The following is a 27,131-nucleotide window of genomic DNA, read 5'->3' on the forward strand; positions in this document are numbered from 1 at the left end:
CAAACGGGTCTGAACGGGGTCCTGTTTGGCTTGCAAATAGGTTTAAACGGGACCCTCCCACACAGAAATAGGTCTAAACAGGGGCCCCGTTTAGCGAACAAACTGGTTCATACTGGGCACTGGCACCAAACAGGGGCCTATTTGGCCCGCAGGCAGGTTTTAACAGGAATCTCCGATACAGAAATGGGTCTAAACAGGGGACCCGTTTGGTAGTTAAACCAGTTAAACTGGCTCATACTGGTCCCACTGGCACCAAAAAGGTCTACATGTAGCTGTCATGCTCGATGAAGTCATACCATGCAATTTAATACTTGAACAGATTTACGGTAAAATTCGATTTGAAATTGGTACACACGAGCGAGCGCTCCGCAACACCCCAACGACAGCCGCTTCGCGTCGGCGCCGGGGCACAATCGACGGCGCTGCCAAACACAGACGAAAAAAAAAAAAGAAACAAAAGGTATATAAATAAAAAGAGAGAGAAAAAAAAAAGAAATCGCCAAAGCGGGATTTGAACCCGCGTACTGCAGACCCCAAAGCAAGCGTCGTAACCACTCGGCCACACAGCCAATCGGCCACACAGCCCCGCAGTTTTATAAACTGCAGTCCTTACTGTTGAAAGGAACGTGGCTGGAACCCGCCGTATAAGACGCATAATATCGAAATACTACCACAGAACACCCATACACTACCACATACTACGCCGTCACGATACATGCGGTCACCAAAGGGCCGAAAGTGGGCAAAAGCACGAAAGCATGGTCGCTTTCGGTGCCCCCAGGAGGCGCTGCCACTGCCCCATGGGCATGACCGTGCTGTTGCTCCCTGTTGCTGTGCGTGCGCGCTGCATTAAATGTGGATGTTTAATCGTCTGTACGCTGTGCCGAGAGAAAATGTCGTGCCCCTTGTGTGCTTTGATGATCACCTAACCCCTGGGACCGCGTAACGTAGCTCGCAGTACCTTTCGCGTGGTTCGCCGATGTCGATTATCGTAGTTATGGCCCGCTTGCGCTTTCTTTGTTCCCGGCCTCTGATAATATCGCATCGGATCACAGTGCACGGAAGAATTTGTTGAGCTATTACGTGCTGTAGTTCATCCGCAATTCAACAGTGTTTACGTCGGAAGGATCGTCGTGCAGTCGACGCCGCGACCTGACATGAAGGAGCGTTTGCCGACTACGCCTAGAAAGGTAAGTCCGGCGCTTGCGCGCAGTTTTGTAGTCAATGGTTCGTGAAGTGTGAATTGTTATACGGATCACGAGATGATTAGTAAAGCGACCACAATGATAAATGTGTTTTTCGAATGTTCGTTCATGTCGCAGTGCACATTTAGCGAACAGTCTCACAAAAAATGTCCTGAAACGTATTGGACGTTGCCAGGAGCTTTATCATGTATTTGCTTTCTGCTATAACGTATGCTAACGGTGATTGTTTGACCTGAATGGTAAAGAAAAAAAATCAAGCAGGGAAAGTTACTGCTTGTGTACGTAATTTCTGTATAGGTATTTCTAGAAGTACAGCCTTCCGCATTTGTAACTATATTGCGCGAGCGTCGATCATGGGCCATTTTAGCGCCTTCAACGGCGATACTTAGCGAGACCGACAAAACTAAGCAGAGGCGCATAAAGCACTCTCCTGCGCAAGCGTCATCTGCTAAGCTGCTATTCTCAGGACAACGCACACCCATTTCATAGTATATTGGTGCGATATAGTTAAAAATGCGGGAGGCTGTATGTCAGCTAACGGCTGCGCGAGATGGTACTAGATTGTTGGGTCTGACGCATGGCCAGATTTTAGCTTGTATGCGAATTCTACTACATATAGTGTCGCCAGACAGGCTGTATTTCTTGTGTTGGGTGTCCTGTGTGTTTTCGTGTGCTTGTAAATGTTTATTTCAGAGAAGCCGAGATTACAACAGCCGTGTTTCTTTTTCATCGAATTTTTTTTTCTGCTGAAAAATAGGGCGTTTGTTCTTGTAATTTCCAGTGCATCGTCCTTCGAGACAATGCTTTGTTCCACCGCATAAAGAAATTCGATTTGGAACACTTTTCATGTGCTAAGGAATTTCGTAGTACAATTCACATTTCACTTCCTACAGATGTGCGTTTGTGTGAAGCTTTTGATAGTAGATTTATGTTTGCTGCAGTTTCATTTCATGTTAAATAACCGCTTGTGATGTAACAATGAGATGTTTGCACAACCAGATGCAGCTTCGGGTAGTTTGGTTGTATGAGACTTTTCAGAATGTAACATGATCTTGTTAACTTGCAAGCTTGCAGTTTCAGCAGGGATTACAGTAAATTGAACATTTCTTATTGTTTAGGGATGTCAAGATTTCGTGAACCAGAGGCATCTCTACACCGCATAGGAACCTAAGACATTTCTGCAGCCGGAACAGCACGGCAAAGCATCTGATCTGCATGCTGCGACAAGGTGTGTACAAAATGGTCCCTGCCACTTACACAAGCTGTAGGTTTTGTTGGTATAATTCATACCTGTCAACTCTCCTGAATTTTTCGTATTTTTCGTGAAGATCTCTAATGAGCATACCAGAGGGGGCACTTGCTTTAGGCCAGTTTGTTCAGATATATTTCTTAAACAGGCTAAATCGGCAGCAGCAAGAACACTGCAAATGTGCTCTGGTGATATAAAACAGTGTTGTCAGTTCTGGTGTTTCAGTTTGCTGCTGCTTTGTGTGCTGTTAAATAGTGGTTAATTATGTGTGTATCAATGCAACAGTGTGGGTGCTGAGAGAAAGCTTTAAAAAATGTGTGCTATCTCGCCAATAAAAAATTTTTGTCTGCAGAATTTTTACAAAATATAAAGTTCACAGGTTGGCATGTATGACATAATGTACTATCAGCGTCAAATGAAAGCCGAACAGCGGAGCGCGTGCCACAAGCATCAGAAACAGGATAGTGCGCGCCGTCCAGTCATCAGCGCAGACAGGCCCACACATCCGGTTTGGTAGCACAGCGCCACCCCACTGAAGTGCAATTTCTTTTTTGTCTGTGTTCCCACTCGGATTTTTGAAAGGAAGAAAAAAAAAGAAAACAGAAGCGAAAATTCTGCAACATTCAGAAGGGCAGGTTTCGCTTCTGTTTTCTTTTCTTTATGTTGCAGAATTTTCGCTTCAGCTTTCTTTTTTTTTCTTCCTTTCAAAAATCCGAGTGGGAACACAGGCAAAAAAAAATCGCACTTCAGTGGGGTGGCGCTGTGCTACCAAACCGGATGTGTGGGCCTGTCTGCGCAGATGACTGGACGGCGCGCACTATGCTGCTTCTAATGCTTGTGGCACGCGCTCCGCAGTTCGGCTTTCATTTGACGCTGATAGTACAGCACTGTTGCTATGAATATGCTATATTCATAACTTGCAGTTTCGGTCTACTTGAATTGCATATTTTGAATCTGGCCTACCTTCAGTTTAATCAATTGATTTAAGTAGCCTCCTCTGAGTTAAATGTAATTGGAGGCTATTGTAGAAATGCATGATGTGCTCCCTACTGACTGCATTGTGGCAAATTTTTTAGGGACCATCTTGTGAGGCATGCATATCCTTTCATGTCTTGCTATGATTTGCCCAACAAAAGCAGCAGGGGTTTGGTTACCTTTGTTATTACGCATTCTTGTAGACTTCCGTTTCTCTCTCTTCTAACATATGTGCATGCGCAAATTCTGTGTTCTTAATTATATTTCTGTAAGTTGACCTAATTGTGTATTACATTTTTAAAAAATTTGGGGGGGAGCGGGGTTATTGAGTCCCATAATACTAGAGAGAACGGGACCTCAGACCAAAAGGCCACAAAAGGTGGCTTAAAGTGTTCCAAGCTCAGAATTTAACATTCTGTCTCCTAAAGCACTACCAGTATGAAACTGTTTCTAATTGCTTTGTTTTTATAAGCTAGCTGCCCGATTTGCAGCCACATTGTGAGAGAGTATGTTTTTTCTTCTTTTGTTTGAGTTCTTTTGTTGAATGTTCTCCTTTTTAGTTCAGAAATTTTTTCCTACCACCTCACGCAATACTCCAACTGGAGCCTATGAGGTATGTTTATAAATAAATAAGCAAATTCCTGAGGCATGCAACAAACCATGCAAATCAGTCCCTAAAAAGCCATAAAGAGGATCTATTATTTTCAGCAGCTGCCTCAGTCGTACTGTGCTCACTGGCGCACTGACAAAAACCATTGCAGCAGCAAAGCACTACTCTAAACATTTCCCTTTCAACATTTTTAACTCTCATATGCTGTCTTCTCCAAATCGTGTTGAGTGCATCTGGAATGTTTCGGCAATTGTTTTTACCTCAACCATTATGCAAAGCAATCATGCAAAGGTTCAGCTTGTTGACTGTTGCTTATTTATACCTAGCCTGATCTGTGGAGTTGACTGTACGCTTTCTTTTTTTTGCATACCTGCCATGGTTGCTTAGTGGCTATGGCGTTGAGCTTCTAAGCACGAGGTCTCGGGATGAAATCGTGACCATGGCGGTTGCCTTTCCAAGGGGGTGAAATGCGAAAACACCTGTGTACTTGGATTTAGGCGCACGTTAAAGAACCCCAGGTGGTCCAAATTATTCCGGAGTCCCTCACTACGGCGTGCTTCATGATCAGACTGTGGTTCTGGCATGTAAAACCCCATAATGTAATTTAATTTTTTTACACAAGAACTAAGGTGGCTTTTAATGATGCCACCTTTTCACATTACTGCATAACCACAAGTTTGTCAAAATAATTGAACAAATGTCATCAGTCTTCTGTAAAAGCAAACTTGTCTCGTACAGCAGCTCGAATAAGCCATTTTCAGTGCAATAGCAGGCTTAGGATGTTGCCAGAAAATTGTGTCGCATAAGGATGTGCTGCATCAGAAGGCACGTTTCTTGTTCATTGTATTCATTCTAGCATTATCTCATCTCTATGTTCCTTTCAATGGTATTCACTGTGCACACATACTTAAGAGATAAGGAACATCCACAGTGCACGCATACCAAGGAAGTCACAGTCAGACAGAGAGCGATAGAGCACAGCACGCTTTCACTCTCTGTCTGTCGCTTATTTCCCTCACATGTGTTCATTGTGAGCACCACCAAAATGAAGTTACCGACTTGCCCAAGCTTCAACTCTTGTGCTTGGTGTTTTTTGTCTACAAAATGCCCATAAGCAAGTCATAGTGGTGGTGATTTTCGCATGTATGGAAAAGGCTTATTCAATTCCAGAACAGCTTCATTTGTTCTAGGCATAGTAAAGAACTTGCCAGTGTTTATTTTAAAGGCTGAATTGGTAGAAAACTATTGTGGTATTCCTAATGGCACCCTTTTGCATTAAGTTTGTGCAGATGCGTGAAGCTTATTATATGTTGATGAAAATAGAGTTGAAGCTATAGAAGCATATTTGTCAAAATGTAGTGAATGCTTCCCAGTAGAAATCCGGAGTTATGCTTCTTGGGACACCTATTGGTTAGCCTTATCGGGTAATGCGATTAGCCTTATCGATGCTGTAATGTTGCAGGGTCTGCAGGATGGCCAGCGTTACAAAAAAATTAACATCATTGTAAGAATACATGTTCTGCAATAATATTAGGATTGGCCCCCCCAAGTGACAACGCTTGCTTACACTATATCTGGGATAAACCAGGTTTACTCAGCCAGACAGCCATCCGTGCATGAGGGGAAGGGGGGGGGCGACAAAAAGGGGCTTTCGGGTGATCTTCAAGTAGATGGCTCATACATCAGATCTTTCTTGCTGTGCATGCTATGTTGCTCAAAGTCAAGTTAGTTATGGGTACAATGTCTGCATTTTATTACTGTTTATGCCTAATGAAGGTTGCTTTGTTCGCAGTTTCACTTTCTATATTGTTTCTCTTATGGCACTCAGCTCACTTGTTTTAATGCTGCTATAGGTATGGCTGGGCCTGGTGATGAAGTGTAAGCAGAACATGCTATGCTGCGAATTGGTGCGAATCTTCACATCCGAGTTGTTCCCACGACAGTCAAGCACCAGTGTGATTTGCTTCATTGGCAAGGTAATATACTATGGTGAGCTTGCACCTCAATATTGGTATTGAAAAATATGTCAAGTAAAAGACACAAGAGTTGGCCTTTATGACAGATACACTCATGTTTTTTTTTAAAGAGCTCTTTTAGCACTGTTCTTTATGGGCATGTTTTCAGAGGATGCTTATACTCCTTTATTACAAACTGCCATAGAGCTAGTTTGTGTGTTAAACTAACACTCTTTCACTAAGAAAAAGTCCAGTTTTTACTCGCACAGCGATATGGTGCCAAGGACGAAAGGTGTGGAATGGATCAATCTGAATGCATGTTGCTCACACAAATACAAAAAGGGCGCATGGCATGGCTAGCACGATTTGTTTTACAGTGATGATAAGCAGTCTCAATGTCTAATAATTCTATTGATAGGGAGCTAACACACTGGTTCCCCGTCATTTGAATAAGGAAAGATTCACATATCTCTGAAGCACTCTGGTCCTTATATTTTGCCACAGTCAAGTGGTTTTTAAATATGGGTGCACATTGCACTGAGAGCAGTGCAATACTAATGCCAACTGACCCACACATCAAGTTTGCGTGGTCACGCAGCCTGTCATTTATACATTTGGCTTGTTTAGCCAATGTAGCATCTACTGCACAATAATGGTATGTGATAGACACTGCACCTGTGTACTCTATGCTTTTTTTTTGCATTCTATTTTTTTCACCGGTAGTGATGCATGCCTTTTCATTATTTATGTGCCTACACAACAAGCCAAGCTTGTTCTTGTCCGAGAAAGAATTCTAGGAAAAGCCTACGTGCTGCAACTTTTCTCGGAACGAAACTAGCTTGGCTCGTTGGGTTGGGTTAAATGGTTCGATGGGTTTTAGAGCCCATACGGGTTCCTTGCTCACACTAAGACACATAAGCTTGTAGGCTGTGCTTCTGTAATTTGTACAGCTCACTGACAGTGCAGGTGCGGGCCTCATCTTCTCAAAGAAGCTGACTGACTGCACCTTCCACAGAGCAGGTGACTCGGGTTGAGTGAGGCACCAGTGTTGGTGTTTGTTCCCTTGTGCAAAACAGCAGCTTTAGGTTCATTGTAGTTGTAGGAAGACAAGTTACACATAACTTCCATGGTTTGAGTGGCCGCATTTCTCGTGGGGCATCAAGCTTTTTTTTTTTCCGACTGTCTGCATGGGTGCTTCAGTAGCATTGGTGTGAAGTTGGCATAGAGTTGTGCATTCAAGAACTTCTGAACAATGACCTGCTGTAGTTAGCGCTGTGAAGATTGCATCGTCTACCAAGCCTTTGGTTTTCTGTTGGTGTACTTGTAATCGTGCTGTCAGTAATTTCTCGGCTTGCCGAATTATCTTGAGGCCCCACACTGACGCTATCTATGTGTTCAAGTGCAGACTTTTTAGGATAAGGTTCTTCGCTTTGCAAATGTGGTTGTAGGAAAGGTGGCACTTACAGGTGCCTATTCTAGACATTATTGAAACAAGCCAGCGAATCTTGGTTACGTCTTGTCCATAGTGTATAGCAGTTAGTCAAGGGTTGAGAAAATTGCTCTCAGTGGTAGCATGCTGGCAGTAACTTGGTCATTGACCACATCCTCATCATCATGTTACCTGATTAGATGAATTTTCGTTGAAGCTTTGACAAAATTTCCTACAGAAGTTATGGATAACACATTTTAGCCAAGGCACATTGGTTCGTCTTACTCGTGTCCAGATTAGAAATCTTTAAGTGCCACCTTTCCTTCAACCAGACTTACAAAGCTAAGAACCTTGTCCTGAAAAGTCGGCACTTTAAGACATCAGTAGCGTCAGTGTGGAGCCTCCGGATAATTCGGCCAGCCGGGCAGAAATTACTAATAGCAAGAGTTCAAGAATGCTGACAGAAAATCAAGGGCTTGAAAACTGACACATTTGCAAGATGCCAACTAGAGCAGCTCTATGTCCACTTCATAGCGACGCTAAGGGACCACCTGTGCAAACTGTCGCAAGAAAGCTTGACATATTAAACAAAAAAAGCCTGTTTAAACCAAGAAGTTACCTTCAGCTTGTCTTCCTGCAAGCCCACTAAACCTGAAACTGCCATTTTATGCAAAGGACTGAACTTCAACACTGCAGGATACTTCACGATATCCTGGCGAGAGTAACCTGCACCGTGGAACATGCCTGCAGTCAGCTCCTTCTGAAGTAAAAAAAAAGGTCTACGTGGCATAGCTGCCATGGTGTAACCCTGGAATCTGTTTCTGCTCCGCAACTTAAGCTTCTTTTTTTCAGTGACCACAATTGCATTATTATGAAACGGAATGCATTAACAGGTTCAAACTCAGGGTAATATTTTTATCTGCATGACTTTGTGGCCAAAAACTGATGAAAGGAGGCGCAATGCGACTATTGAACCTGTCCAGGGGACAGGGACGCAAGAAGTTTTAAATCCATTTGCATAGGCTAACAATCGCAAGGCAAACAGCTGCTATTGCGTGAAAAAGTACCATGCACTTCTTACTTCAAGGAATAGTGCCAATCTTTTTCAGCTGTAGTTAGCACCATGTGTGTACACTGCACATGTAATTTGAGTTAAATGTAAGGAAGGTATTGCAGAATAGGCCATTTATGGGGCCATAATTTTGGCATTAGTAGATCTTTGCTCAGACCATCGACAATTTCTTGAAAGTATGAAATTTTTGTTTATGTAGCTGCTGTCAGCATATTCTATATTATCATTTCATCTTATGCATATACTGTTTGCTCTAAAAAATTTAAATTCTTGAGTTTCACATGCTAAAACCACGATATGATTATGAGGCATGCTGTAGTAGGGGACTCCGGATTATCCCTTGAACCCTTGTTAACTCAAACTCTGATATCTGAACATATCAGTTAAGTCGAAAATTTTTTCGTGGCTCGGTATCGACTTTATCTATATTTGACCTCTTATCTAGCAATGCTTCTGTGCTGTGCTCCGGGTATCTCGAAATCTTGACTGCAACACTGTAGGGAAAATGTTATCACCCAAAGGTTTCCATACGTTGTACGCAGCTGCGATATCTCCAAAAGTTGCAAGATCGCAAGTTTGTAGCAAATTCTGCTTCATTCCTTTCTGCTTGTCATCCACTTTCACGACCGGCAGAGATCTCATTGGTAATCCGGGCAGAGTGTTTCTATGACCCCTGACAAATTGCAATGAGCATGATAAGGCCTCCCGCTTTTTAACTATATTACATGAGAACACTGTAATATGGTTGTGCATCATCCTGAACGGGACATCGCATTAGACGACTTTTGCACAGCATAGTGCTTGGTGCACCTGAGAGTACTTCTACATGTCGCACTGATTATTGTGCCTTAGAGGTGCTAAAATGATGCGGGATGGACGCTCGCACAATATGGATAAAAATGCGGGAGGCTGTACACCTGAGCACCACAACATACATGCTCATGTGTACGCATAGAGTTGTCAGCTTGCTTATTTCCTGTGCTCTGTGTTTCTGTGTGGATCTGCTCGCTAGGCCATACCGTGTGCTGCGCCGAATGTTTGGCACGTGATTGGTATTTTTTTCATTAACAAGTTCAGGGCCATGATCTTGTAGCAATGCGTTGTCTGATGCGATTTCTAATCGTGCTTCGTCAGTTGTCATAGTGACACTGTGCCCACGTTATCAGTACGGGTTTGATGGAACATCGTATAACGGCGCTGTGTGAGAACGGATCACAGAAAGAATGCACAGAGGACAATCGCCGAACTTCAGCTGAGGTTTACAGCAGAAAAAATACACAAGCAGCAGTTTCTGCGCAGAAACATTGGACAAAATACTGCCATGGTGCACATTGTGTCGGCGCGATCACAACAGATGGTCATGTCATACAACTCTACGGAACATCCTGATCTGCGCAAGATCAGACACATTTGTACTACACGTTATACAATCAAGTTACGCTCTTCAAGCCCGCCAACTTGGAAACCTTTTGCAAATATATCTCTTCTCTTTTTGACAAAAGTGATGCGGTGATAATGCAACCTTCTCCTTCCTTTTTTCATGTGAAATGCTTCAAGCAATTCTCTCTCTTTTTTATCCTTAAAACTTCCTAGTATACAAGTGTCGTCGTACACTGGAGTGCAAGGACACCTTTTGCAATGGTCAGCCGAGTGACCCCCTGCTATGAAAGCCTGCACGGATGCTCGATGCTCCCTCAAATGGTCATTAAAACATCTACCAGTTTGGCTGACATAACACCTGCCACAAGAGAGCGGGTTGTGGTAAACCACCTCCGTCTGGCGGCGTACGAAGCCCTTAGCATGTTGTTTCGCACACTTATGTGAAGTGCGTGCACTGTTCACTGCACGGCAAATTCACCCCAGTTTTTCTGAGCGGAGAACACTATGGGAAGGCCGCACTTTCCGGCCACTTTCTTCAAGTGGTGGGAGAGGTTGTGCAAATAAGGCACCATTAACGGCTTCCTTGACCATTCTTTATCGGCTCCCCTGCTCCCCACACCAGACCTTATTTCACCAAATAGGCTTTCAACAACAGAAGCGATTGCTTCACCAGGGAAACCCGCCTGCTTGAGCCTCTTGGTTGTTTGCACTCCGAGCTTTCTGATGCTCGCATCACCATTCGTGCGCGGATCTGATACTGTTCAATGCGATGTCTCTCTTAACAAGTTTTGAGTTCCAATAGTCCCATAGTCTCCTCCGCTCGGAAAAACTGGCACGAATGTGCTATGCTGTGAACAGTACATGCACTTCACAAAAGAGTGCAAAACAGCATGTTAAGGGCTTCGTACGCTGCGAGACGGAGGTAGTTTACCACATCCCGCTCTCCTGTGGCAGTTATGTCAGCCAAACTGGTAGATGCGTTAATGACCATTTGAGGGAGCATCGAGCATCCGTGCAGGCTTTTGTAGCGGGGGGGTCGCTTGGCTGACCATTGCAAAGGTGTAATTGCACTCCAGTGTACGACGACACTTGTATACTTGGAAGTTTTAAGGATCAAAGAGAGAGAGAATTGTTTGGGGCATTTCATGTAAAAAAGAATGGAGAAAGTTGCATTAACATCGTGTCATTTAATTTATCAAAAAGAAAAGACATATATTTGCAAGAAAAGGTTTTCAATTTCGCGGGTTTGAAGAGCGTAAATTGATGATGGGGTATAACGTGTAGTACAAATGTGTCTTTAATCTTGTGCAGATGAGAACGTTTGTAGTGCTGTATGACATGATGACTTTCTGTTATGATCGCGCTGACAATGTGCGCCATGGCGGTGTTTTGTCCAATGTTTCTGTGCAGGAACTGCTGCAGTAAACCTCAGTTGAAGCTCGGCAATTGTCCTCACATGCACCGTTATAACATGTTCCATCAAATCCATACTGACAACATGGGCACAGTGTCACTATGACAACTGACGAAGCACTATTAGAAACGGCATCAGAAAATGCATTGCTACAAGATCGTGGCCCTGAACTTGTTAATGAAGAAAGTACCAATAACATACCAAACATTCGGCACAGCCCGTGGCATGGCCTAGCACGCAGGTCCACACAGAAACACAGAGCGCAGGAAATAAGCAAGCTGACAACTCTATGCATACACATGAACATGCATGTTTTGGAGGCCAGGTGTACAGCCTCCCCCATTTCTAGCTATATCGTGCGAGCGTCCATCACGCGTCATTTTAGTGCCTTTAAGGGACAATAATCAGTGAGACCAGCAGAAGTACTCAGGTGCACCAAGCACCCTCCTGTGCAAGAGTCGTCTAAGGTGATGTTCCCTTCAGGACGACGCACGACCATATTATAGTGTTCTCGTGCAATATAGTTAAAAAGCAGGAGGCGGTACCTTCTCATGCTCATTGCACTTTGTCAGGGGTCAGAGGAACACTCTGTCTGGATTACCAATGAGATCGTGGCGTAGAAAGAAGCAGAATTTACTACAAACACCATCATAACATGTTCCATCAAGCCAGCAACCAACTAGCCCATCTAAGTCTCATAATTATCAGTATGGGATAAACCAGCCAAACAGGGATGCTAAAGCCACTATTCCACAACGGTATTAACTTTGCTGGCAGAAAGGTAGCTTCCAAGTAATTTATTAGCATGGCGTGTCGAGGCTGCTTTTTAAATGTGTATTTTATGCTTGTACTACTTAATTCTGTTGCTTCAATACTATTGTTAATCGAATAAGTGATGTCTTTTTGATTATAACACTTGTTTCAGTGGCCCGCTAATTGTGACAGTTTATTCTACCACAGTAATGCATGTTCCCTTAGAATCATAGCCAAATTGCCTGAAACCAGTTACCTTTGAATGAGATTTGTTAGTATCTCCTATATTCTGAATGCTTACCCATTCTTATCTGTGTGAACATACGCAAAACTGCTTTTGCCTTTTTGTGAACCTGTTGCATAAGTGAAAAGAAATTGTTGGTTTTTCTTTACTTTTTCAGGTGCCCTGCAAGCTCTCACCAAAGCAACACATTCCACTGGTTTTCTGTCAGAGTACCATTATAGAATTTTGAATAAACTATGCTTGTCAGATGTGCGACATGCCCCGTCTTAAAATCAGAGCGCTTTAGTAATAATGTTTGAATGGGTGTACATAAAAACACACGTAAAGTATACTTATGTCTTTCTTTTACAAGTCCTCTTCACCTGACGTTTTTCCAACTTAAAATTACGCTTTGCTGTACATTTGTTTTATGCACAAACCATTACAGCAACACAACACTGCAGTAAAATGAGTACAAATGATAAAGCATGCAGTACACCTGCAAGAATTACATTTGCATACTTGTAGTACATATGAAAATGAGCTACCGATCTTTTTCAGGTTGCATACTCTTATAGGTCATACATGTCAAGCGCACTCATAGGTCACACAAAACTCGTTCAAGGCTGATCTCAAATCCATAAGTGCACCAAATAGATTTAAAGAGTGACTTATGTTAAGTGACATCGGACCAGTCTAAAGAAACCTGGCTCAAATAGGGAAGTAAATAGGTTCGAACAGGGTCAAACGGGAGTGGACTAAACGGGGACAAACAGGTCTGGGCTAAATGGGTTCAAACGGGGGCAAACAGGTCTGGGCTAAATGGGTTCAAACGGGGACAAACAGGTCTGGGCTAAATGGGTTCAAACGGGGACAAACAGGTCTGGGCTAAATGGGTTCAAACGGGGTCCCGTTCCATAATCCTATTTGATGAAACCCGTTTGAAATCAAATAGGATTTTTTAGTAGGGTTACACCTCATTGGTGATAATAACGACGTACTACATAATAATTTAGTTCTTCTAATTAATTAGTCATGTCTCAGATGGCTGTCCTGATAATTAACCAGGTGTAAGCACTGCATGACATTGCCTGGAAGGCCATTCATTAAAAAAATGTGTGCAGAATAAAGAAAATACTGGTGTTCAAAGGCACAGTCGTCGTCAAAAGTTTACGTGGCGGAGATTCTGCAAATACGTTCATTTTCAACGCACCTACGCCCGCAGCCAGTAAAAGTATGCAAAGCTTTTGTTTACTCTAGAATAGTGCACGATGTAAATCTGAATACCACGATGCATGCCTCAGGCGTAGAAACATAAATATTTTTCACCTTCCGGGGTACGAAAGCTTTTGACGCTGACTATACGTTCTGAAGGCGAGGTTGCTTTTTAGCTTATTCGTGATGACAGGCGCCGAGCTCTCGATGATGGAATATCGGAGCGTAGAATTGTAGAACTTGTGCAAGCTCAGGCGACTTCACGACGCAAACCTAGCGATAGAAGCTCAGGAGGGGGAATAAACATTTATTGTAGAACCAGCACTTTATGATGGCCGGGCCTAAGCCTCCCATGAGGGGACGTCGAGAGCTTGCCACGCCGCCACCTCACGGGTGTGCTGGGTCGGCCAGGTTTGGTCGTCGAGGGCGGAGCTCCACAGAGCCTCACGCAACCTCGACGATGGGGTCGTGTTGTTAATGTGTGTGTACTGTGCTGGGCACTCCCACAGCATATACGGAAGCGTAGCCGGGTGAGTGCCACAGCACCGGCAGTTGGGGGTACTGTAAACTTCAGGGAATATAAGATCGAGGCGGGTGGGTGAAGGGTGAACGATTTGTTTGTAGCAGACGCAGGGTGGTAGCCTACGCCCAGCTGAATTTGGAGTGAGGTGGGGGGAAAGATCGGCACAGCATGCGTTTTGTTTATTAACACTGATGATAAATGAACAGTCAGAGTAAATGAATGTTACTGTCCGATTGTGGACAGACTCGAGTGTAATGCATACGTTCTATATCACTGTAGGTTCCATACTAATTCCATACTACGCATTCCTATTCGAATTTTCGCCTGTCTTAAGCCTACCGAGTCTTAAGTAATCAAAATAGGTAGGCAATTGCTTCTTGGGATGCAGCCGATGGATGTGATTAGTAATGCGGTATATGTGAGTAGGCTAACTGGGATTATTACATGAAGTGCGCCAACGTACCTACGTAAAGTCACGGTAGAAATTACAGAGCTCTTTATTGTATACATATTGAAATCATCGGAGAGTGTCTCTGCTAAAAAGTTATAAGTTTAATAATATGAGGACTCATTAGCCTTCTCTTAGGCTGTTAGGAAAAATACCATGTACGAAGTTCTATTGTGGCTTAAATTGCAACGTTATCATAGCTTCCAAAAGAAGGTGACTGTACAAGTCCATCTTTCTCGGGCGTTCATGTCACCTAGGTACCACCGCCTGACACACGTCCTTTATGTTTTAAAATCTGCCCCTATGACGTAAGTTACGTTGCGGAAAAAATAAATACCCTTTCTAAAGAACGAACCATAACAGCTTCCCGACAAAGCGCCGTACGTTGGCGCAAGTCGTCATTTGTGATAACGATAAGAGCGACAGCCCGTCGTTAAAAATGACTTGTCACTCCCCGGTTTTTCTTTTTTTGCTCAAGGACGCCACTAACCCGTAGAAGGGTAATCCCTCCCTTCGCGCTTGGCCGGAACCTTGCTGGTTCCGGACAAGCGCGTTGTTTGTGTATATTTCAGGCACTTGACATCCAAAGACTTAAACCTTTAAACAGCAAAAGGCTGTCACACTCACTTTGGTATCTGCACGGAAAGCGCCGACAATCAGTCCACTTTCAGCACATGCGCTCTCAACCAAGACATACTTGCGAGAAAGGGGCTCCTATATTATCCATAGCGAGAAATAAACCCACAAATTACACCTCATTATCCCGATGTGTTTATGAGCCGCACTCTGCGGCCTGTATTCCGTATTATGACAAAAAAAATATTGTTTCTGCAGTGTCAGTAGCCTAAACATAAAACAGGAAATTGAAGTCATCACATCAACTATCATATATCACAAATTGAAAGAAATAAAACTGAAACTGTACTTGATAATACTCGCAATGCAAAATTTGATGCATGTGATTCACTTCAATTTCCTATCTGGTCCAGGGTAGAAATATGCTGTTCAGTTGGTAAACACAGGTTATTTCACAAAATTTGATAAGAATTTTTGCCTCCAACATACGTTCCTATTGGTCATGCACATTTCTCTCTATCTATATGGTCGAAAAATCACAAAGTCGAATTGTGAATCATTTAAAAGTTAAACTGGCTTCTCCACATAGGGGAAATGCCGTAGGAATTTGAGAATGTAATAATACACAATCATTTGGTTGCATAATCTTCCGGACTATAGGCATGTAATGAAAAGCTCAAATGCATTACACGGCTTTATCTTTTCACAGCAATTTCATCCACTGCATTTATAAAGCAATGTACGTTTTTTTTTATCTTAGCGCGTGAGTCCAAAAACACATAGCAACTTATTTACCAAAGCGATATTAGTTTCCAGAGCTCGTTAATTAAGTTGTAATTTGAGCAAATAAGACGAGAGACTTTCATGCACAGACAACATAAGCGTCTAAGAGGAACAACTGACTAGTTATTTCAGAAAAATAACTGAGTTTAGCTATGTAGTGTTAAACTGTGTAGCTTTAAATAAGGCACATATTTTATACATCGCCGGATAGGGGTCATTGGAGATCGCTGGGCGAGGCCTTCATCCTGCCATGGGTGCTTAGTGGCTATGGTGTTGGGCTGCTGAGCACGAGGTCGCGGGATCGAATCCCGCCCACGGCGGCCTCATTTCGATGGGGGCAAAATGCGAAAACACCCGTGTACTTAGATTTAGGTGCACGTTAAAGAACCCCAGGTGGTTCAAATTTCCGAAGCCCCCCACTACGGCGTGCCTCATAATGACATCGTGGTTTTCGCACATAAAACCCCATATTTAATTTTTTAACATGTTTATCTGTCACCGGTGACCATTTTTTACCGGCCAGCAAATGTTAAACGTAATCGCTAGGCACAGGACGCGCCTGCATGTATCAGAAGTTTCTCGAACGTTATCGATGCTTCTATTGGTTGTCTCTTGTCACCGACGCTCATGTAATCTGATTGTATGAGCGATGTGAATTATCTAGAACTTTCTGGAAGACGTGTGGGTACCAGGGATTATTCTGGGGCCTTCGATGACTCATGTATAAAAGCCGACGCGTTTCGCCGCTGATCAGACTTCGACGATCGCCGTCTGTGTTCGCCGCTTTCGTTGTGGTTGGAGTGTAGCTTGCTTTTGTGGGGCTGCAAGGATTCGCCATCTAGGCGCCACGTCCACAGCTTGGAGAGCGACCACGTGACATCACCGATTACCTCGCCAGAGCCCAGTGGCAACCACGACGACCCTCACGCTCGCTGTTACCAGGCCGCTACATCTCGCCGCATCGCCGGCTGTATATGCAGGCCCAACCTGGGGCCAATCTTCCAGCCCTTACCCAGGAAACTAGATGCACCAACCGATGGAGGTGCGGTTGCTGTACGGCGCAATGCTGAAGATACTGCGCCGCTGACGAACTATATTCGCGAATCATCATGACGAGATATCAGCATAGTGCCTGGCAAGAGCCTTCGCCGCCGCAAATAGACCTACCAACTCGACGTACCAGCAGCGGAGCAAGCCGACGCAGCCGTGATCCGACGCCACGACTTAACCGTAACGCCATACGATGGTCAACCCATCTAGACGTGCTATTCGATGGTCATAACGTCACCGCTCTCGTCGACACTGGAACCGACTATTCCGTCTGCAGTGGCGAGTTCGCCGCCAAGTTAAAGAAGGTGAAAACAGCCTGGCAAGGACCCGATATCCGGGCAGCGGGAGGCCACCTATTAACGCCGGCTGGAATCTGCACAGCGTGAGTCACGGTAAACAACTGCACTTACCCGGCGAGCTTCGTAATCCTGCAGCACGGCTCCAGGGATGATATCCTAGGCATGGACTTTCAAAACCAACACGGTGCAGTCATTGACTTAAGGTCCAAGTCGATAACGCTTTCAACGCACAACGCGATACCACCGGATACAAACATCAGTTACCATGCCTTGAATGTGCTAGAAGAACAAGACACCGTCCCGCCTCGCTCCAGCGTAATGATTTTCGTCGGTACCGAAGTGCCTGCAGACATGAAGGGCGTCATCGAGGGCGATCATCACTTACTGCACGACCGTGCAATTTGCGTCGCTCAAGGCATAGCTGAGCTACTTGAAGGGAAAGCAAGAGTGATGCTCACGAACATCAGCCACAAATACAAGCACATTAACAAAGGCACCACGGTCGCCTACATCGACGAAATATTACAATCCAGCGGTGCTTTCCCCTTCACGGATTCTAGTGCACCTGCAACGACGACTGTAGTACCAGAACTAACTTTCGATGTCAATCAGAACCTTCCAAATCATAAGAAAGAACAGCTAAAAGCTCTGCTCCTGCAATACAAGGACTGCTTCTCGTCGTCGTCAAAAGTTCGCAAACCCCTGTCGCCAAGCACCGCATCATAACCGACGAATATGTCCGCCCACTCGGTCAAAGCCCGTACCGAGTTTCGGCGCACGAATGCGAGGCTATAAGGCAACAAGTCGACGAAATGCTACGCGACGACATCCAGCCGTCCAAGAGTCCATGGGCGTCCCCCATGGTGTTAGTAAATAAGAAGGATGGAACGCTACGTTTCTGCGTCGATTATCGTCACCTCAATAAGATCACGAGGAAGGACGTATACCCTCTCCCACGTATTGACGACGCCTTGGATCGACTCTATAACACAAAGTATTTTTCGTCAATGGACTTCAAAACCGGCTACTGGCAAGTCGAAGTCGACGAGAAGAACCGGGAGAAGACTGCCTTTATGACACCAGACGGAGTGTTCGAGTTCAAGGTCATGCCGTTTGGTCTTTGCTCGGCACATGCGACTTTCCAACGCGTCATGGATAATACTGGCATGCTTGAAGTGGCAGACTTGCGTCATCTATTTGGACGACGTCGTTGTGTTTGCCTTAAGCTTCGAGGAACACCTCCAGTGCCTTGAAACAGTTCTTCAAGTAATCAAGACCTCCGGACTCACGTTAAAGCCAGAAAAGTGCCGCTTCGCATACGAGGAGCTCTTGTTCTTGGGCCACGTCATCACCAAGTCTGGAGTGCGCCCCGACCCACAGAAAACTGCGGCCATCGCTGACTATCCTCCGCCCGCCGACAAGAAGACACTCCGTAGATTTCTTGGACTGCACGCCTATTACAGGCGCTTCGTCAAGGACTTTTCACGGATCGCTGAGCCACTGCCGTACCTCACGAAGGCCGTCGTGGAGTTCAAGTGCGAGACGCCGCAAGTCGAAGCATTTGAAGAACTGATGCGACGCCTGCAATCGCTGCCAATACTTGCACATTTCGACGAAAACGCCGAGGACTTACGGACTAGAAAGGGTTGTAAGTTACGCTAGCCGGTCGCTGTCGAAGGCGGAAACAAATTGTTCTACAACCGAAAAGGAGTGCCTCGCCATCATCTGGGCTACATCAAAGTTTCGCCCCTACCTCTATGGCAGGCCCTTCAAAGTTGTGAGCGACCACCACGCCTTGTGTTGGCTAGCTAACTTGAAGGATCATTCAGGTCGCCTTGCACGATGAAGCCTGAGACTTCAAGCATTCGACATCACCCTCGTTTGCAAGTCCGGGCGAAAGCACTCTGACGCCGACTGCTTGTCTCGCGCCCCAGTCGAACCGCCGCCACAGGACGACCAGGATGACGACACTTTCTTGGGACCCACCAACAGCGAGCTGACCCGAAACTAAGGAGCCTTGTAGACCACCTGGAAGCCAAGACCGTCATTAGGCCCAAGGTGTTCAGGCGAGGATTGGCGTCGTTTATCTTGCAAAACGACATTCTCTTAAAAACGAACTTCTCGCCTCTTCGAGCCAGCTACCTCCTCGTGGTACCCTCAGCATTACGTCCAGAGGTCATTATGAAGCTCTTCATGACGACCCAACGGCTGGACACCTCGGTTTTTCCGCATGCTCGCAAGGATACAAGAAAAATACTACAGGCCGCGCCTCTCTGCCGACGTCGCCGATTACTGAAGGACATTCCGAGACTGTCAGCGACGCAAAACACTGCCGAAAAGGCCAGCCGGACTTCTACAGCCGATCGAGCCACCTCGCCGACCGTTCCAGCTGATCGGGATGGACTTACTGGGCCTTTTCCGACGTCGACGTCCGGGAATATATGGATCGTCGTAGCTACAGACTACCTCACCCGCTACGCCGAAACAAAAGCCTCGCCCAAAGGCAGTGCCGCTGAGGTAGCCCGATTCTTCGTTGAGAACACCCTCTTGCGTCAAGGTACCGCAGAAGTCCTCATCACCGACAGAGGTACGGCCTTTACGGCAGAACTAACTCAAGCCATCCTTCGATACAGCCACAGAAGCCATCACTGGACCACCGCCTACCACCCGCAGACGAATGGCCTGACCGAGCGCCTAAATAATACCATCGCCGACATGCTGGCAATGTACGTCGACGTCGAACACAAGACGTGGGATGCCATCCTTCCGCACGTGACCTTCGCATACAACACGGCCGTGCAAGAAACGACGCACGTGGCACCGTTCAGCCTGATCTACGGAAGGAACCCGGCAACGACGCTTGATGCCATGCTACCGGACGTCACCGACGAAGAAAATCTCGACGTTGCCACCTATTTGCAGCGTGCCGAAGAAGATCGACAGCTCGCCCGCCTGCGCATCAAGAACCAGCAGAGAACCGACAGCCGACACTACAATCTTCGACGACGCTTCGAAACACGGAGACCGTGTTTGGGTGTGGACTCCGATACGCCGACGAGGACTTAGCGAGAAACTGTTAAGTCGCTATTTCGGACCATGTAAGACCATCCGACGCATTGGTGCACTGGACTATGAGGTTGTGCCAGATGGCATTTCGCAATCACAGCGGCGCCGGGCATGACCTAAAGTCATCCACGTGGTGCGTCTTAAGCCTTTCTACGCCCGCTGACGAACTTCGGTATTTTGTTACTATGTTATTGTTTTTTTCTCTCTCTCTCTCTGTACGCGTGGTTTTGTTTTCGCTTTCTTGTTTGTATCATCGCGACGATGCTTTTTAAGGGAAGGGTATTGACAAGTATACATGTTTATCTTTCACCGGTGACCGCTTTTCACCGGCTAACAAATGTTAAACGTTATCGCTAGGCACAGGACGTGCCTGCATGTATCTGAAGTTTCTCGAACGTTATCGATGCTTCTATCCGTTGTCTCTTGTCACCGACGCTCATGTAATCTGATTGTATGAGCGATGTGAATTATCTAGAACTTTCTGGAAGACATGTGGGTACCAGGGATTATTCTGGGGCCTTCGATGACTCATGTATAAAAGCCGACGCGTTTCGCCGCTCATCAGATTTCGACGATCGCCGACTGTGTTCGCCGCTTTCGTTGTGCTTCGAGTGTAGCTTGCTTTTGTGGGCACATGTTCGCCCAATAAAGAATCAGTTTCGTCATACACAGTTATACGACTGTTTACTTCAGCGTCACTACTACGTGAAAGTATGGGAATCTGCTGTTCAGACTATCTGAAGTAGAGCACTGCACGGGCCAGTTTTTCAGGTTCGGGCTTTGTCCGAGCCCGAAAGTACCATACTTTGGCCGGCCCGCTTTTGTTCGACCCATTAGCCCTTTTGCCTATACGAAGCTAGCTCGACTTCTCGATTATTGTGAAGATACTGTCATGTGATCAACGGCCGCAGGGTGGTCTTCAAGCAGCATCAAAGCAGGTTTTTGCCCTGCATCCCTTCTTGTTGGTTACTTGGTAAGTTAAGTGTGAGAGAAATAAACATTTCATTACTAGCCGACCACCCACAGATTATTATGTGAATATTTGGTATGAAAACAAACCATACAATCGACAGTTAGGAAAATAGGGAGGGATCAGGCTGGCAACAACCACCGGGACTGGCAGAACACCGGCTTACATTTAGGGATGAAGTTGCAGAAAAGCACATCGGTTGATCACCATGCTCGTGCTTTAAAGTGTGCGGCAACATACCATAGCGAAGGCATAGGTGAACACTACCGTACACGCCGGGGCCCGCCATTTAATCTCACTTTTGAATCTCATATAGTCATTCGGATGTACCTACACTGATGGAACTCGAGCCAATAATTTTAGCGCGAATGGAAATTTAGATACGCTAGTTACTGGCTTTCAGGAATACGATAATACACGGCCACTAGAAGCTTTTTTTTCATTAAACAGAAATTTTTGACCCACATGGCTAACGCTCATCATATTTTCACACGGAACATGCCATTTTTATTGCTGTATTCGGCTTCATTACAATGATGTGAATTTTTCAATCGACAAGTTAGGCATCCTTGTTTAGAAATATATGTGAATTTAGACTCTGTCTAATTGTGTTTCAGTACAGTGCATCTACAACGTAGGCTTTCCCTGTTTTTTTTTTCTCCGCCAGATTAAAGTATGATCTGCTTGCTTATTTACGTAAATTCGCAGACAACGCACCTAGTGCTACAAAAACATATACAAGGCTGTGAACACGAGGGTCGAGCCACTTAACGAGTAGAAATATTGTTCAAAATAAAAATTTACTGAGGCAATAAAGTGCTCTGCATTTCTGTTTTGTTTTTCACATTCACCTCCCCAATGGTGAGAAATTTTGCAGCATCCGCGTAGACTTAACGCATTTGTCTAAGAACACTATACACTTGAAAGTCTCAGTTTAATTAGTTTTGCTAATTGGGAATTAACCTACGGCAGAATATTCAACTCGCTTGAAAATATAACGAAGACAATTAATGGAAACCAGTAGTAAGTTGCCCTATGTCTTAAGACGCAAAAAAGTTGCAAATGAACTTTTCAGAATTTATTTGCTACAATTTTATCGAGGTACTCTAAGTACTTCTTGAAAACTAATTTAATTTTTGTTTTTCCGTTAAAATGATCCCGCCGAAGATCTAGATATTTTTGTGCAGCAACAAAATATTGCAGTCAACTCTGCCTCTAGGCACGTCTTCCGCTCTTGAAAAATGTAACGAGCTCTATCGAAAGTCATCTCATTCATTGCCGTTAAGGATAGCTCGGATACCTGAGACACTCTAATGAATGTTAGTGCAGCGAGTTCAATAGTTTTCAATTTCTTTAGCGCGATTGCAGTGCATACATATTTCTAACTCTTTCTCAGGTTGATTCGAATCTGCGATGTCTAGCAACTCTTGAAGTGTGCCTTTCGCCGCTATTCCCACTCACACAAATGTGTTTCCCCTTGTCGATAGGCGGCGCCGCGGTCGAAATCATGCCGCTACCTCCATCAAACTTCGGGTCGTCCGTCACATGCCTGAGCACGATCACCTCTAGGAATTCGAGTTGTTAATAGGCTGGGAACAATGTGGACAAGAGTTCGTTAGTGTCGCGAAGACGAAAGAATTCCTGCAGAACCCATGTTACGATGACTATCGAAGTTAATGCGATTAACATTCGCACAATCTATCGAACAAGAAGCGACACACCGTGTTAGCTAAGACACCTTTATTTAGAATCCGTAGTGTTTCTTCTGATGTTTCAAGTGATCCGGCTATATGCGGCCATAGTCTCCCTGATTGACCCGCTTTGTTATGACCATCGCTCGCCAATGTTACCTCACGATGGTAGAACAAGGACTGCAGGCCGACGGTGCGTGCAGTGACGACGATGGAATTACGAGGTAGGAATGATGTCGATAGCACGACGAAGGCATATAAGGACGGCGGCATGACGACGATGAGTTGATTCTGAAGTGATGGCGATAAATAATTGCGACGGAATACAATGCCATGACACCGGTGTTCTAATCTCGATTGATTGACAATAATTGCACAATACTAGCGGAATGAAATAGAAATTATGCTGATGGAACCTGAGGTGGTATGACGACCAAAGCATTTAGTAATTTTTAGCCAACCAGACACGCTTCTGAATAACATACCAGCCTTCTCCCTTTCTTTTCTCCTATTCCTTCCCAAGACGCTTTCCAAACATATCCTCGGCCGTTGAGCTCAGTACGCCGGTGCTCTAGCTCATCAGGCCACGATCACAGGTTTACAAACGTATCTTGCCAACAAGTCTATTATTCAAGCTCGAACTTAGGGGTAACATTGAGCTTGGGGGCTCCTATCGAAATACATGGGAAATCGGCAATAGTTTCTCTGAGCAACCAATGCACCAAATGTGATGAGTTATGTTGAAATTAGAAAAAAAAGTTAAAGTGTAGTGATTGCAGACAGGGATATTTTATTATAGGCTGTCTACTTTTTTACGTAAAATTTCGAAAAAGAAAACTTGTCGTCTAGAGCTATGTACCTCAGCAGCTAAAAATGATATCGGAATTCTGTAAACTGCACCGAATAATACATCCAAAGCGGATAGCAATCATATATCATACACCATCCTGAAATATACCACTATGTTGTGAATGTTGCATTTGTAAAACCATTCCAAACATTATAACAAATTACGTAAGTTTTAAGTTATAGGAAATAAAAATTGTTCGCTTTTGATGCTCCAACGGGTGAAATTTATAGAAATGCCATATTTGTTTTTTATGGCTGAGTTGCGAATTTGTAAACTTCACGCTTCTATTTTTTTTTCCAGATTTACGAACATCCTGCAATCCTTTGAAAACATTACACTATCTAAACGAAAATTCTATTTGCTGCAGTCTCTGCAATTTAACTTTCCCTCTTAAATGCAACACATTTCATTCAAATCGGTTCAGCGGTTTTCTCATAAAAGCATTCCTGCATTTTACATGTATTTGAGTATCCGGCATCGAAGATAGGCCCGAGCTGAAGCTTCCTCTTAAACAATGGATCACGCCAGTTCTATAGGAAACCCATGAAACAGAACCCTGACGTATACGCAAGACCGTGGCCACAGTGGTGCACAAATAAAAAGACTGCTCAAGGAAAAATTATATATTCAATGGAAATTTCGCGGGAGCCGTTATCTCGGCCAGACATCTCTCCAGAATGCGGCAGAGCTTTCTGGCCAGGTGTCTAGCAAAACCGCCGATTCATTGTCAGTAGAGCAAGTAGCTGGCCGTCTTCGAGATAACGCTGATACAAAAGCGCGCTGATTTCCAAGTACCGAGGTGAAGCGACAGCTTCAGGGTGTGTTTCTTTTTATTGCGCTTTCTTTAGTTGCGCGTCATAGCATACGTCATAGCGGGAATTTCGAATTCTTTAAGGTCGATACGCCACGTGGTGGCGAAAAAAGGTATCTGTACGAAATGTCCCTAATTCCTGGTATTGTAGGCGCATCGCAACGCCGTGCGAGTCCACTCGCCGCCACCGACCTAGCACCTTAACATACGGGTTTACAACACACATTTCGATTCCATTAGGGACTTGGACCGTGTTGAATTACACTGCCCTTGCACCACGGCGTTTCGCCGGTGGTATTCCGGTAGTCTCATTCAATAATTTCTAATATGATGCTACGAGCTCACCGGGGATGGCCCGACACCTCAGTATTACAGTAGCCGCGGAGCCCCTCAAGGCGGTGTACTAAGCCCGACGCTTTTTAATCTGACCCTTATCGGACTAATCGAGAACCTGCCAAGCACCGTTCGACTCTCTATCTACGCCGACGACATATGTATCTGGACGTCGGGGATGACACGGCTTCAGCTTCATGCTCGGCTTCAGAAGGCGGCTTCATCGACATCATGCTACCTTCGTAAACAAGGACTGGAGGTGACGTGGGAAAAGTGTGCAGTGGTGGCATTTACGCGGAAGCCAATGTCTCCATACGGCATATCAATCAACCGACAAGTGATATCGTTCAGCAAGAGTCACAGGTTCTTGGGAGTTGTGATTGACAGAGATCTGTCCTGGACTCCTCACGTCAACCACGTGAAAAAGCGCCTGATAGCTATTTGTCATCTGTTCAAGTTCCTTGCAGGAAAGAACTGGGGGGTATCCACACAACCCATGTTACAGCTATACAGGGTGTTGTTTGTTGGGTTCCTCCGGTACAGCCTACCTGTTATATCCAACACCTGCAAAACTAATTTGCGTACAATTCAAAGCATTCAGGCGCAAGCTCTTAGGATATGCCTTGGAGTACCACGCAGTGCGTCAAGGGCTGAAACTATCGCGATTGCTCAAGATTATTCCATCACAACGCACATCGCCATCGAGGCAATGCGTGCACATGTCAGGCATATTGCCCGGTCTCCTTGCCACCACCTCGCCGCACTCACCGTGGAAAGATCCCGCACGTCATATAGCACAACTGTCAGTGCATATCGTGCTTTGATTACATCGGGGTACGCACCTGCGGTCAGGCTGCTGTCTCCTCCATGGTGTTTGTGCCGCCCTGAAGTCCGACTTAGAATTCCACGACTTCAGAAAAAGTCAGATTTATCACCGTCTGCACTAAAGCAATTGAGCTTACTTCTGTTGTACGAGAGATATAGCAGTCACGTGCACGTCTATACAGACGGATCGACTGCATCGACCAGTTCTGGCGGTGCTGTGTTTATACCGACGAGAGGAGTAACAATGCGATTCAAGACCTCACATGTCACGACGTCCACGGCTGCAGAGCTCACGGCTCTGCGCAGTGCACTTCAATTTATAGACGCAGAGAGTCCTGGTACATGGGCCGTGTTTTCCGACTCGAGACCGGCTTTACAAAGTATGCCGGCAGTTCTCCGACGTGGAGCTCACGAACAACTAACGTATGAAATTGTCAAACTTCACGACGACGTCAAACAGAAAGGCCATGAAGTTATTTTCCAATAGCTACCTGGCCACTGCGGGATCAGTGAAAACGATCTTGCTGACAAAGCTGCCCGAGAGTCACATCAAGAACAACACAGCGTTCCCATTCCTCTTTCCAGGACAGACGCTGGAAGGCAGCTTCGTCACCTGGCACGCAAGCTCTCTTTAACAGAGTGGAACAACCCAATTATAAGGCGCACGAGGCTACACGAACTGAACCCTTCGCTCCAACTCCGACCTCCACCCGGGATTCACCGACGTGAGGCATCGCTTCTATACCGGCTGTGGTTGGGAGTGGCTTTCACGAAGGCGTACTGTGCTTTGATTGGAATGACCGAAAGTGCCACGTGCGACGTCTGCGGCAGCGAAGAGAACATGGAACATTTATTGTGTCACTGCGATCGATTGCAGTCGGAAAGACAAACTTTAACGAACGCATTGCGTCGACTTGACGACCGACCGTTGTCCGTGCAGGTGCTCCTTGAAGACCGTCCCCATCGCTCGTCAGCCCACAAAGTTGTGAAGGCACTGTTGTCTTACTTGAGGACGACTGGCCTATGTGAACGCCTTTGAATTGCTCAGGCCCTCCGCGTGCGTGCGCGAGCTCACCGTGTCCTTCCTCCCCCACCCCCTCCTCTCTCTATCTCATCTTTCTATTCCCTCTTTTCCGTCCCCCAGAGAAGGGTAGCCAAGCAGACGCATTTCTGGTTAACATCCCTGCCTTCTCTTTCTCTCCTCCTCCTCATCCTTCTAATATGATTTCGCGGCCCTATCTCGAAGCGCTTAGCGGGTACCGAAGGAAAGCCACGGAAGGAGTACACCATCCGCCAACTGAAATCACAATTTGCTCTATCGCGTATATCATCATCATCATCATAATCATCATCATCAGGAGCAGCAGCCTATATTTGTGTCCACTGCAGAACGAAGGCCTCACTCTGTGATCTCCAATTGCGCTAG

The 27,131-nt window shown here is 45.3% G+C and overlaps 1 long non-coding RNA gene across 2 annotated transcripts; it reads left to right on the forward strand.

The window, feature by feature from the left end:
* Nucleotides 1–822: 822 nt before the first annotated feature.
* Nucleotides 823–12,633, forward strand: LOC125945994 (uncharacterized). 2 transcript variants are annotated; one of them, XR_007467301.1, is made up of 4 exons: nucleotides 823–1,190; nucleotides 2,324–2,433; nucleotides 5,893–6,028; nucleotides 12,444–12,633. It is a non-coding gene; the product is annotated as an uncharacterized LOC125945994 (long non-coding RNA). The 2 variants fall into 2 exon arrangements; XR_007467300.1 differs by having other exon boundaries at nucleotides 5,893–6,015; nucleotides 12,444–12,627.
* Nucleotides 12,634–27,131: the final 14,498 nt, after the last annotated feature.

This window comes from Dermacentor silvarum, chromosome 5 (genome assembly GCF_013339745.2).
Source record: "Dermacentor silvarum isolate Dsil-2018 chromosome 5, BIME_Dsil_1.4, whole genome shotgun sequence".
NCBI lineage: Eukaryota > Metazoa > Arthropoda > Arachnida > Ixodida > Ixodidae > Dermacentor > Dermacentor silvarum.